Genomic DNA, 14,206 nt, shown 5'->3' with positions numbered 1-14,206 from the left:
CTAGAATCAGCCGAGTGAGGTTTGCAAGATTCCATCAGAGCTGGAAATTTCACATGTAAAACAGTTCAAGAACAAACACAGAAAGAGAAGGACAGATGATTTCTGTTTGTTACTCAGTTCAGACTTACCTGAATCAGTGAAGGAACAGGCTGAATCCTCCTGATGGTCTTTCCCAGCTCCATTGCTTTTAATGAATTTCAGTAACATTATCATCAAATAACATTATTGTGAGAGCATTTCACGTGGTAGCGTGGCCGAGCGGTTTAAGGCGCCAGTCTCCTCGGAGGCGTGGGTTCGAATCCCACCACTGCCAAAACAGGTTTGACTTTTGGGCTCAGAGTGAACGCAGGAATGTGTAAGGTGTTTTTTTTTTCAAGAACAACGAACAGAAACATTACCAACTTTACAATTTGCTGGGGTAAAGCAGTGTGTGCAAGTGGCCCCTTTCGAGAGCACACACACACAGTGAATTTCTGACTGCCGAGTTAAACACTCTGATGAAGGAGCAGCGCTCCAAAAGCTCGTAATTCAAAATAATTCTGTTTTACTTTAACCTGGTGTTGTGAGAATGCTTTCTGTACCCACTTCAGTCCAACACTGGCGTCTCCACATCATTAGATAAATAACAGGATTACAAACAGTGAGACTGTGTTGCCTGCCCAAGAATTAAGGTGATGGGCTTGATTTTTCTAACTGAAACTGAAATCGGATCGTGTACTCATCCCACCATTCCCATTTCTACCCAGATATTTACAGAATTAATCTGGGTCTTGTGATAACCACCGTACTACAGAAACAGGGTGATGACCTCAGGGCAAGCAGATCCGGTTTACTGGAGGAACAATTAGACTGGCTCCAGAAGCCCATCTTTTGCCCACAGTAATTGTTATTACATTGTCTCTGCTGGTTCCTCCTGTCAACCATGAATAATGATGTTTCCCACTGCATTGAAGTTTTGGAAAAACATGTTCGAGAAAAAAAAGTATTCATGACGTTTAAAGCAAATCAGATCAACACCTGAAAATGATGCATTAACGAATGGGCAGAAATCATTGCTCTCTTAGATATTTGGGAGATGGAAGCTACCAATCTGCCAATCAGCCGAAATAGCTCAGTTGGGAGAGCGTTAGACTGAAGATCTAAAGGTCCCTGGTTCAATCCCGGGTTTCGGCAGGATCCCGTTGCTGGTTTTCTGTGCTCTCTGCTAAACAGCCCTGCATTTTGTCTCGCACTGTTTTCAAACATCAATTGACACAAACTGCAACAGACTAAGTACTCACCGCAATTTCCACCCTGCCAGGTGTTGTTCTATTTCCTCTTTGTTGGATTTCGCTTTTTAAAAAACTTCCTCTATTTCTAAACATTCCCAATGTTAATGAAAGGTGATGGAGGTGAAGGTTTATCTTTGTTTCCTTTTGCACACATGCCATGTAACGTCCTGAGTTTTTCCAACCTCATCACATTTCAGTGCCGATGTCAGGTCCGCTTTTACATGGCAGTGAAAATACATTTAGTTGACCTGCTGTTTCATCCAAAACAATGTATATTTGCATTACCTCTTTTGGGTCCTCCACAAGGAGGCCATTCGGCCCATCAAGTCTGCACCCGCATCAATCCCACCCACGCCCTATTCCCCGTAAACCCACAGATTGACCCTTCTAATCCCTTTGAAATTAGAATCAATTTAGCATGGCCAATGAAACTAACCCACACATCTTTGACACGCAAACCGGAACACCCGGAGGAAACCCACGGAGGCACGGGGAGAACGTGCAAACTCCGCACAGACGGTGACCCGAGGACCTGAGTCCCTGGCGCTGTGAGACATCAGTGCTAATCACTGTGCTACCGTGCTGCCCTTTCTACTGCATTCAATGTTACTGCAGTTCACTCCATTCAAAGTATTAGTGTCAATTTGTGATAAACCATCCTGCGGTGATTCTGCTGAATAACATTAAATTATCACCGTTAATGGACCATCCAACGTTGGACGCCATTGATTTTAAACTTTACTGCTTTTCTGGGCGAACTCCAGCTCTCCATTCCTCCCGCAATGTCACCGCTCAAACTGAGTCTTTCTCCTTCCCACATTGGTAAACTCACACTTACTGGTTCCTGAGTGAAAACTGCCTCCATTTCACTGGGGGTGAGAGAGTTGACTATTTCATTCAATTAAAAGTTTTCTTGTCATTGAAGCAAAGATTTGGACCGAGATGTGCAGATATTTGTGTCGGTAGAAACATCAAATTTCCCCCCATTAACAGCTAGATTTTAACCCGTATCAGCATTTTGTACCATCAGCCCTTTCTCGCCTATCGCTCTCTTATTTCCTTTTTGTTTCTTCACATGTGACTTTTCCAATTCAGACGCAAACAAGGAAACCTCCCTAATATTGATTCTGACAGTTGCAGACTGGGAAGTAACGCAGGATTGTTGTACAGCAATAAATCTACATTCCTTACCGAGAATCGAACCTGGGCCACGGCGGTAAGAGCACCGACTCCTAAACACTAAACCACCAGAGAAGCTGATGAAAGCCCTTTAAAATGTTAATTTATCCATTAGTCAACTGTTTTTTATTGTATTTCAGACTTTTTATTCACCAAATACAAGTTTATCCTTCACATTTTACCCTTCACAAAGACCTTGTCTTTGTCAAAACTGAGTATGTCATGCCTCTATTTAGATGAGAAAACACCACGCTGGTTAGTAATATACTGTATACACTCTCTCAGTAATGACTGAACTGGACCCAGTCTGTATTCATATTAGTACAGGTGCTGTATCGATATCTGGTGCATTCGGCTCCTTCTCTGTATTACTGCACAAAACCCGTCCCTCATTTATATTACAACTGATCATATTAGTTGGATTGACCATGCAAAAATTGCCCGTTATTTTCCTTTTGAGCATGTGGATTAGCCATGGAAAATGTGTGGGGCTAATGGGGATAGGGCAGAGGGGGGGACCTGGGTGGGATGCAGACTCGGTGGGCCAAGATAATCTTTCTTCTGAACTGTAGGAATTCTATAGTTCTATGTCTATGAAATATCATAGACATTTCCGTGCTTATTTATTTTAAGTAACCTATTTTCTAATAATCCCGTTTGGAGAAATGATCTCTTTTAGCAATTCCCCTTCAGTTTTCCCAGTGATAACCTCCAGCCCATCTCTGTCTTCCACGAATGCATGAAAACACCAAACAGTTCATGTGTTTCAACTGAAGAACATTTAAGATGTAAGTATTTATTGACAACCATTCTGTTGTGTGTTCTTGCAAACAAAATCATTTCAGCCTCACTATTTTGTTCCCGCTGTTGACTTATCTGTCTTTAGAGATCTGTTGGAAAACGGATAGGCTGATAATGTGTGACAGCAATATTCACAACGGTTTCAACTCTCTTCAGTTCAGCAACACATTGTTAATCAATGTTCCTTTTTTTTGCCAAAGTGCATGAACCAAAATGTTTGCCTTCATTCGGATTTTTTAGCATGCATTAAAAGGCAATAACCATATAATTTGCAAGGAAAGGTGAAGTCATCTTGTTTGTTCAGAGACTGTGATTAATGTCCCTCAGCACACGGTTTAATTGTTTCAATGGGGACATTAGAGGATTTATAAATAGGAATTTTCACAGTGTGTGCAATATTGTTTAACTGGGAGTGGTCTCTATTACAGCCAGCGATCATTGAATTTCAGAGCCATGTTCTGGATTATACCACTTGAGCTTCGTATTCTTTGGGTATTTTACGATATCCAAAGGGTTTACTACCCTGTCCTTGCCGTAGTTGGTGTCACTGGTAAGTCATATTTCTCTGTGTTCATTGTCCTTGTCGATGTTACCCAGTTATTGATATTATTCTGTGTAACTTTCATGGTTTGTAGCTGTGAACGCACTGGAAACATTTCTCCGTGCCACACAGCTATCCTCACACTGCCTGACATTCACTTTCACTCTTTCCACTTTACGGTTGTCGTTATGTAACATGATTTCCAGTATTATGATTCACAGCCAATTCCAAATCAGCTGATTCAACATCTTCAACTGCACAGTCTTCAGCACAATCAAAGCAGAGTCATCCAGACCAGAAATATTTGCTCCAAACCTATTGGCACCATTGTGACCCCCATATACAATTCTGAAGAAGGCAACAAATTGGAGATCTTATTAACTGGTGAATTTGGTTTCTTGCTACATCATTGCGGGGCTTTTCTGCTGTGAACTTGGTCTCCAGCAGAATAAGTGAACTCATTCTATTCTGGGGTGGATTTAATAAAAATGTTTCAGCTGTTACCAAGGATCCTGAGAGATTGTTTCTCTTGTGCTCAGTCTAAAATACGAGTAAATTGTGTTGCTCTTCCCTACAGTGAATGTAATGACGATTCTTATCCTGTCACGAGGGAAGTGTGGTCTTTCCAAAAGTGTGATACGTTACCTCATTTCCATGTCAGCAGCGGATCTACTGGTCGTTATCATCGATCTCATATTGAGGCAAATTCCCATTAAGTTTGAATTTGTAATCATTTACCACATTAAAATATGTAATATCCATGCTGTGCTGCTTTATGCAGTCACTGATTGCTCTGTCTGGTTCACTGTCTCTTTCACCTTTGATCGATTTGTGGCTATTACTTGTCAGAAGCTGAAAATAAAATACTGCACTGAGGAAACTGCAACAGTGGTTCTCGGAACTGTGAGTGTGCTATTCAGTGTAAAGAATATTTTCTGGTATTTCATGTATGGTGATAGATATGAGTTACAGAATAATCCTCATTTTTGTGATGTTGGCGTTGATGCCCTCTATTCTGCAGCATGGGGAGCAGTTGAAAATCTGCATTATATTTTAACACCATTCATTCCTTTTTTGTTGATTCTGTTGCTGAATGTTTTCACCATTAGACACATTCTAGGGTCGACCAAATTCCGCAGGAGACTTCAGATCCACAAGTGCATGGACACTTCAAAGGACCCAGAGACAGTGAAGAGAAGAAAATCCATTATCTTACTTTTTGCTCTATCAGGAAATTTTATCCTACTATGGTCAGTGTTACTTATCCACTCCTTTTGCCAACGATTATATAATGTAAACTTAATTCATTTCTATATTCCTGCATTTGTGCGGGAATTAGGATTTATGCTCCAACTTCTGAGTTGCTGCACCAATACATACATTTACGCAGTGACCCAGACACAATTCAGAGAGGATCTAAAGAATGTGATCAGATCTCCATTTACTGCAATTGTGAAATTACTTACAGAATAAACATATTTTTCATTAGAACAGGGTGATTATCTCGTGTTCTGCACAAAACAATATCTCAGTGAAACATACACAGTGTAGACATATTTTGTGTCACCATTTCTGATTAAAACGTGTATTGAAATTGTAAAAACAAATAAAAAAATGAATTGAGTCCAGAAAAGATCCGGATTCAAATTAGCTAATACTAATTAACCAGCCTGGACATCATGTTGACCTCCAGTTTTGTACCATTCTGTTAGCTTGCGCGAATGTTTGCATTTCACTTCAGCTGCAACACAACTCCCTCACTGAAATGAATATCAAAACTCAACCCCCGTGAACTCTCTTCACAATTCCACCCCACCTCACCACAACTCCACCCTCCTGCTCAGCTCGACCCTCAGCCCAAACAGTCCCGCGCCCTTTGCACAGTATTCATTATTGGATTTAGCAATGGTGAATTGAACAGGTTGGACTAGAGATTCATGGATGAATGGATTATTTGGCAAAGGCGGTTGAAAATCTTCCCCAGTAGGTGTAGACAAAGGTCATGGGTAGAGGAGGGCACTCATAATGTTGAAATGCAGCGTGAGCTCGTTGGGTCAAAGGGCCTGTTTCCCATGCTGTGTTGTTCTTTGCTCTTTGGTCAAAATGTTAACGCTAAACTTCCAAGAATTTAGGGTCGGTGCTAGACAGCAGCTTGAAACAGAATGTTGGAGTGGCAGTGATTGCATTTAGTAAAACTCAATGGCAGTATTTGATAATGCACTTGGTACAATTCAATTAAAAGACCTCAGCCGAATGCGCATTAAATTCCACGACCCTCGCGGATTTTGCAGCGTGTGTGAGAGATCAAAGTTAGTTTGTGCCCCAAATGCACTGGAGTGTTGAAGTGAAATAAGCAAATACATATATTAAAGATGCACAGAACAGAATATAAGCAGGGTTGGTCTTTGTTTGTGAAGGGTCTGAAAAGTAAATAATTGTTGAAAAATTCAGACAAAAATAGATTTATCTTCAGTTATGAATAAACTTTTTGAATGAATTCTGAACAAGTATTTAAAATAATAAAATAGAACGTAATGGAATGATTAGCCGAAAACAGACATCTTGATGAGCAGGAAGAACAAAGTAAGTATTCTATTCACAACCATTCCACGCCGTAAGTTACTGGAAAAGATGTAGACGTCTTTTTATTCACTTTTTCCTACCCTTAAAAAACACTCTGAAAACCTTTTTCACTGTAAACGTGATTATAGTGATACAATCTGGTTGTTTCATTGGGTTGGCTTCAAGGGTCGTCAATGAACTTCCAGAGCCTCATTCAACTAAAGTTTTCCTCTGTGTCTACCACAAAACCAGTGGGTCCATTCTGGTGATGGGACAGAAATTGGACCTTCGACTGAGAACTTCGATTTCATCTGGTTGAAGGGTGTAGTCCGACAAGTTGACAACGGACTTCCCTGTAGTGGTATTGTTTTCTACTGTGGTACCGGGGAGGCTTGGCTGCTGCTGGTGGTGATGCCGAGTTTGTCAGGTTTCCTCTTCTTGTTGTTCATGTAGGTGGTGTACTTCTGCTGTCTTTTCTGCTTGGTGGTCTCTACTTTCTGGTCTGCAGTGTCCTGAGCGCAAGTTCAGAATATTGCCTCTATCTTAGTTTCCACGTTGTGGCATCCGCTGTAGAGCTAGTGTGCAAGGTGGTTGAGGAGTGTGAGAGAGATGCAACGGCAACATCTCTTGGCACAATCTGTATAGTAGGTCGTGTTGACTGAGTTCGTGATCTGTATCCTTTCAGGACCTTGTTTGCTTTCTTGCATTTTGTAGGAATTTGATGTCTGTGTCGATGTAAATGATATAATTGAAGATCCCCTCCACTTTGAAGCGACGGTTTCTGCTGTTGGTGATATCCGTGAAGTAGAAATGCCGACATTGGACTGGAGTCACCACAGAAAGAAGTCTCACAACACCAAGTTAAAGTCCAACAGCTGTATTTGGTAACATGAACTTTTGGAGCACTGCTCCTTCATCAGGTGAATGGAGAGTTCACAAACAGGGCCTATATAGATCGACAGAATTGCAGGTAATCAAGTCTTTACAGTTACAGATAATGCGAATGGAGGGTGAGATAATCACAGGTTAAAGAGGTATGCATTGTCTCAAACCATGACAATTAGTAAAATTTTGCAAGCTCAGGCCAAATGTTGGGGTTTAAATGTAATGTGACATGAACCCAAGATCTGGGTTGAAACCATCCTCACACATGTGGAACTTGGCTGTCGGTCTCTGCTCAGTGATTTGGTGTTGTCATGTGTCTTGAAAGCTGCCTTGGAGAACGCTGACCCAATGATCAGAGGTTGATTGCCCCTGACTGCTGACCTGCTCTCTGACAGGAAGGGGACACTCCTGCCTGGTGATTGTCCTGCGGTATCTATTTATACAATGTCGTAGCGTCTGCATTGTTTCACCAATGTACCACACCTCGGGATATCCTTTCCTGCAGTGTGTAAGGTAGACCGCATTGACAGAGTCACATGAGTATGTATCGTGTGCCTGCTGGATAGTGTCCTCATTTGTGATGGTGATATCCATGTCGATGATCCGGCACGTCCTACAGAGGTTGTTGTCTGGTGTCCAGTTCGCTATTTTCCTGAAGGCTGGGTCGTTTGCTGCAACAATTGTCTGTTTGAGGTTGTGTGGTTGTCTGAAGGCAGGTATTGGGGGTATGGGGAGGCCTTGACCAGATGTTCGTCTTCATCAATGACATGTTGAAGGCTCCGAAGAAAATCTCATAGCTTTTCTGGTCCGTGAAAGTACTGGATGATGAAGGATAATGTGTCAGTCATGTCCTGTGTTTAAATTCTGAGGAGGTCGATGCAATGCTGATCGGGGAAAATGTCAGCAGTCAATCCCGCTCAGCTTCCGATCTTTGGGTCAGTGTCCTGCAAAGGTGGCCTTCAAGACACACGGCAATGCAAAATCACCGGACAGAAACTGATAGCCAAGTTCTGCACGAGGACGGCCTCAACGTTGAGTTCTTGCTATACTGCATATCGTTCTCAGTATTTGGCCTGAGCTTGTGAAATCTTGCTAACTATCCTGCCTTGAGACAATTCATACATCTTTAACCTGTGAGTCATCCTTTCGACAATTGCATTTTCTGTGGCTCGAAAGACTTAATTACTTGCAGAGACTCGCATTCCAACTACTTACTTGCATTTGCATCTGTGTGTGTTTATAGTATATATATGCCGTGTTTGTAAACCCAGTTCTCCACTCACCTGAGGATGGAGCAACGCTCCAAAAGTTTGTGATTCCAAATAAACCGTTTGGACATTAACCAGGTGTTGTGAGATTCCTTATTGTCTCTTAGCATCATTCCCTTTGTCAAATAATAAAAAAAAACTCCAGCCTTCCCTCTTATCACAAGACCATTTGTTCTTTCTTCCTCTCCCTCTGTCTTTTCCCTGACTCTGCACTGGTTAGAAAAATACTAAATATCTGAATTCTTCCTAATAAAAGACCACCGAAATGAAACATGCTCTCCATTTCCCTCAGTTTCACAAAATGTTCTGTTGTGAGATGACATTTGTAGTATGTGCAATGTCTTGTCTTTGGGTAAAGGTTGATCAGTTTTCTCGTTCTGAACCACACCTGTCTCAATAACATAGGGAATATCATAGAATCCTTCAGTGAAGATGAAAGCGATTCTAGTCTGCACTGAAAACAAACCAACCCATGCCCTATCTCCATAACCCCACACATTTACCCTCGCTAATCCCCCTGACAATAAAGGGCTACTTTGCAAGACCAATCCACCCAACCCGCAAGTCTTTGGAATTTGGGAGGAAATCGTAACAGCCGGGGGAAGCCCACCCAGACGCGGAAAGAACATGTAGTCTCTGAACAGATAGTGACCCAATCCAGGGATCGAGCCCAGGTCGTTGGTGCTGTGAGACATCACACCAATCCACTGGTTAGGTAAGGTTAATAAGTAAAGGAAACCCATTTTAAATAACAATAATACACCAGATGTGTCACCATTTTCCACAAGAAAGCAAACACAATGTGAATGACTATTTTTATTTTCATTCATTCATGGACACGATGTCGCTGGCTGGGCCAGCATTTGTAGCTTGTGTCTAGTTACCAATCAACTCAATGGCTTGCTTAACCCTTTTACAGGATAGTTATGAAGTAAGCATAGTGATGAGGATTTGGAGTGATATGTAGGCCAGAATAGGAAAGGGCGGCGGATTCCCCAGTCTATTCAACTTCACTTCACAACAAAAATTCCGCAGCACTGGAGAACAATAGACTGCAATGTTACAATTCTGGATCATAATCTGAGATCAATACGCTACGATGTTCCAATACTGGATAAAAACCTGAGAAGAATAGACAGCAATGCCTCAGATTCTGAGAGCAATAGACTGTAACGTTCCTTCAGTTCGAATTCCACCATCTGCTGTAGTGGGATTCGACCCAATGATCCACCAAACATGAGGTGAGTTTTTCAATTAATAGTCAAGTGATAATACCACTCGGCCATTTCCTCCCTAACTTATGTTGAGGTTATTGGAATATATCTTTGGTTTGGTTGGAGACGAGGAGTTTAGTTTATTTGGTAATGTCACAAGTCTGCTTATATTAACACTGTAATGAAGTTACTGTGAAAATCCACGTGTCGCCACACTCTGGCGCCTGTTCCGGCAAAACTGATGGAGAATTTAGCACGGCAAATGCGCCCTAACGAGCAGGTCTTCTGGACTGTGGGAGGAAACCGGAGCACCTGGAGGAAACCCATGATGACACAGGGGAGGACACACAAACTCCACACAGTGAACAAGGCCAGCACTCAAAATCTGGTCCCTGGCACTGTGAGGCAACACTATTAACTACTGTGCCACCACAATGCAGTCGCTAGTGATTTTGCTCTCGACGCTTCAAGTGGCAAGGACAATCCAGTTAATTGCAGGCCATTATCCCTACATCAACGGTAGGAAAGTTATTGAAGAGGATTCTTCGAGAAGGATCTGTTCCCATTTGGAAGTAAGCTGACGTATTAGTGAGAGGCAACATGGTTTTGTGAAGGGGAAATTGTGTCTCACTAACTTGATCGAGTGTTTTCGGATAAGATGATTAATGAGGTTAAGGTAGTGGATGTTATTTACATGGACTTGAGTAAGGCCTTTAACAAGATCCCTCTTAGCAGACTAATGCAGAACATGAAATCGCATGGGATCAGAGGTGAGCTGGCAAGGTCGATACAAAACTGGCTCGGTCAAAGAAGACAGAGTGTAGCAGTGGGAGGTTGTTTTTGTTCTGAATGATGGTTTTGACAAGTGGCACTCCTCAGGGATCAGAGCTGGGAACTTTGCTCTTTGCAATATTGTGTATGACAGAAAGGTTGCAAGTTTGCGGATGATACAAAAGTTGGTGGATTTGCAGATGACGGTTAGGACCATAAGAGGATACAACAAGATCAGGATTGATTGGAGACTTGGGAGAAGAGGTGGAAAAACGTAATTTGACCTCACTGGAATGACAGAGGTTGAAGGGTGACCTGATAGAAGTCTACACGATTATGAGCGGGGTGGACAGAGTGGATAGTCAGAAGCTTTTTTTTCCCAGAGTGGAAGAGTCATTTACTCGGTGGCACAGGTTCAAGGTGCGACGGTCAAGGTTTAAAGGAGATTACAAGGCAGATTTTTTTTACAAAAATGGTTGTGGGTGCCTGTAACTCATTGCCGGGGGAAGTAGTGGAAGCGGATACGATAGTGACTTTTAACAGGCGTCTTGACAACTACATGAATCGGATGGGAACGGAGGAGTATGGACCCTAGAGGGGAAAGATTTTACTTCAGTCGACGCAGCATGGTCAGTGCAGGCTTCGAGGGCCAAACGGGCCTGTTTCTGTGCTGTAATTTTCTTTGTTCTTACTCTAAAGCCTGAAAAAAAGATGAATGATTTTAGCGCTTAATGAGTCAAGTCACGAATTTATTGGAGGCGATGAATGGCAAAAAGTTCAATGATGTATATTATCCTTACGGTAATATTTGCGGGCATATCCTGATATAATATAAATGGGTTTATGTTAATGCTAAAGTGAATTATCTCGAAACCAATAATATGTGTGCATTGAGAGGTGCGTTCAGGTCTCCACACTTAAACCTTTACATTGATCTTAAAAGAAAACATATACTATGATCATTCCAATGCGGGTAGGATGGTCTGTCGGAGACTCGGTACAGACTCGTTGGGCCATATGGCCTCCTTCTGCACTGTCATGTCTGCCTCTCCATTATTTCCAACTTCCCATACTTCCCTGAACTTCAACGCCGCATCTAGGCTGTAAATTCTCTTCTTTGCGTGTAAAAAGTGTTGGATTGAACAGGGTGAGGTGAGGCTGTTTGTTTAGTGACTGTAATTGATGTGAGTCTCCATGGATCTGATTAGTGTGCCTGGAGGGATGTCCCCCTTCTAATAATAAGGGATTCCGTTCAGTGTGTTGTCCCATTGAGTCAGCGGGAGCGACAACTCCAACACTAACAGCGATCAGCGGCTGTGGAGAGAGAGGGAGCGAGAGGAGAGATCAGAACCTGGGAGCAATGGCCCAGAATGTTCCAACAGTGGATCAGAATCTGGGGACAATGACCCAGAAAGTTCCAACAATTGATCGGAATCTGGGAACAATGGATTGGAAGTTTCCAGTCATGGACAAAAGTTTATACTATTGGATTTCTTTGTTTACCTTAGATGATTGGAGGATGCCATCAGCTTATCGGATTGAAAGTCTACTGAAGGTGATTCAGTACGTTTACTATCCCATCTTGGCGATTATTGGAGTTCCGGGTAAGTCCCTGTCTGGAATTGTACCAGTCCGACTGCCACTGGAATCGGAGCAGGCAAGGGTCAGAGCATGGGAAGGTCTGTTGAACATGGGTAGGATTTTGCAGTTTTCAGAAAAGTGAGGCTGTAAAGTTCTGTCCCCAGTTCCTAATTCTAGAAAGGCTGTTTAACTGTATTGATTTCCTTGTCATTTACTGTACTGGGTTTGCTGCTGTTGTTGTTTCTGTTGAATCCCTATATCCAGTTATTAATTCTTTCAGCCGCTGACAATTGTCTCAGGGCCTATGGGCTAGGGTGTCTTCTGTGTGCTGTGACTATCCATAGACATGTGACCTAACACTAATCCTTTGTGAGAAAAATATTAAAGCAGAATCGTTTTTTACCATCTACATGTAACGCCAGCTCACTGCCAATTGCCCACCCAGTCACCAAGCTGCAGAATGCATTTTATTGATCATGTTTGCACAGCAGGATCTCAAGAGAAAACATGTTTCGTATTGAAATTCATTCATCAATGTCACAAGTATGCAAACATTAACACTGCAATGAAGTTGCTAAAAAAATCCCCGAATTGCCACACTCCGGCGCCTGTTCAGGTACACTGAGGGAGAATTTAGCATGGCCAATGCATCAAACCAGCACAACTTTCAGATTTTTGGGGGAAACCGGAGCACCTGGAGGAAACCCACGCAGACACAGTGAGAACGAGTAGACTCTGCACACACAGTAGCCAAGCCTGAAATTGAACCAGGGAGGCTAGTGCTATGAGGCAACAACACTATCCCCTGTACAACCACAAACTTTCCTGGAGTCACAGAAACACAAACATACATGTATTAATAGAAACATTTACTGATAGAAGCAATCAGATTTAGACACTTACTCCCACTCACACACAAATTCAGAAGCCAAAATTGTTGTAAGCCTCCGGAATAACACACACTTAGGAGCACTCATCAGGTACTCTGGTGCTCACACACAACACGCCCACACACACACACACATACACACAGACGCATGCATAGGAATAATGGTGTTAATGGCTGAGCTGTCGTCGAAAAACATGAGTCGGTGTTACAGGGTTGGCTGTAGTGTCAGAGAGATGGGATTTTGGACCGGTTGTGGATGTAGTGAACCGTAGTGGATCCAGGAAATCTGGGAAGCCGGAACTGATTCATGCCATGACTAACCTTTTCATGCATTTCATAATATTGGATGTCGGAGTCACAGGATGAGAGTCATTAGGCAGCTTGCTTGGCTTTTCCTTTGCTACTGGCCTTTGTTTGAGTTTTTACCTGGTGCATATATTGACAACATTCCTGCCAAGGGAGGACTCATGGAGATGTAAATATAATTGAGATTCTGTGCTTCAGGACATCAGGATCTCCCTCTGCCAACTGTTAGTATTGTCCAGAGGAAAGGGTCAAACCAACACTGTTTGGTACCAGCTCTGTTGCGGGAGTTGTCAGTGAGCTGTCTGAGAGACAACAGATTACATAAGAACATAAGAACATAAGAAATAGGAGCAGGAGTAGGCCATCTAGCCCTTCGAGCCTGCCCCGCCATTCAATAAGATCATGGCTGATCTGTCGTGGCTCAGTTCCACTTTCCCGCCCTCTCCCCATAACCCTTAATCCCCTCTCTTATCAAGAACCCATCAACCCGCTTTTTAAAAATATTTAGCGAGGCAGCCTCCACCACTTCAACGGGCAGAGAATTCCAGAGATTCACCACCCTTTGAGTGAAGAAGTTCCTCCTCAACTCCGTTCTAAACCGCCTCCCTTTTATCTTGAGGCTGTGCCCCCTAGTCCTACTGTCTTTTTTGAGCGGGAAGAGTCTTTCCACCTCTATCCTATCCATCCCATTCATCATCTTATACGTCTCAATGAGATTCTTCTAAACTCTAACGAGTACAAGCCTAGTTTATTCAGCCTCTCCTCATAGCTCAACCCCCTCAACTCCGGTATCAGCCTAGTAAACCTCCTCTGCACTCCCTCCAGGGCCAAAATATCCTTGCGCAGGTGCGGCGCCCAAAACTGCACACAGTACTCCAGCTGCGGCCTCACCAATGCCCTATACAGCTGCAGCAAGACCTCCCTACTTTTATATTCAA

General features: G+C 42.7%; 1 non-coding gene across 1 annotated transcript; it reads left to right on the top strand.

Annotated features, from left to right (window-relative positions):
* The first annotated feature begins 1,100 nt into the window (after positions 1-1,100).
* Positions 1,101-1,173, top strand: trnaf-gaa (transfer RNA phenylalanine (anticodon GAA)). Its single transcript has one exon. It is a non-coding gene; the product is annotated as a tRNA-Phe (tRNA).
* Positions 1,174-14,206: the final 13,033 nt, after the last annotated feature.

Source organism: Carcharhinus amblyrhynchos, unplaced genomic scaffold, assembly GCF_965287045.1.
Source record: "Carcharhinus amblyrhynchos unplaced genomic scaffold, sCarAmb.v2.hapA scaffold_38, whole genome shotgun sequence".
Taxonomy (NCBI): domain Eukaryota; kingdom Metazoa; phylum Chordata; class Chondrichthyes; order Carcharhiniformes; family Carcharhinidae; genus Carcharhinus; species Carcharhinus amblyrhynchos.
Note: the sequence above shows the minus strand (reverse complement) of the source record. Positions and strands in the feature narration are given on the sequence as shown.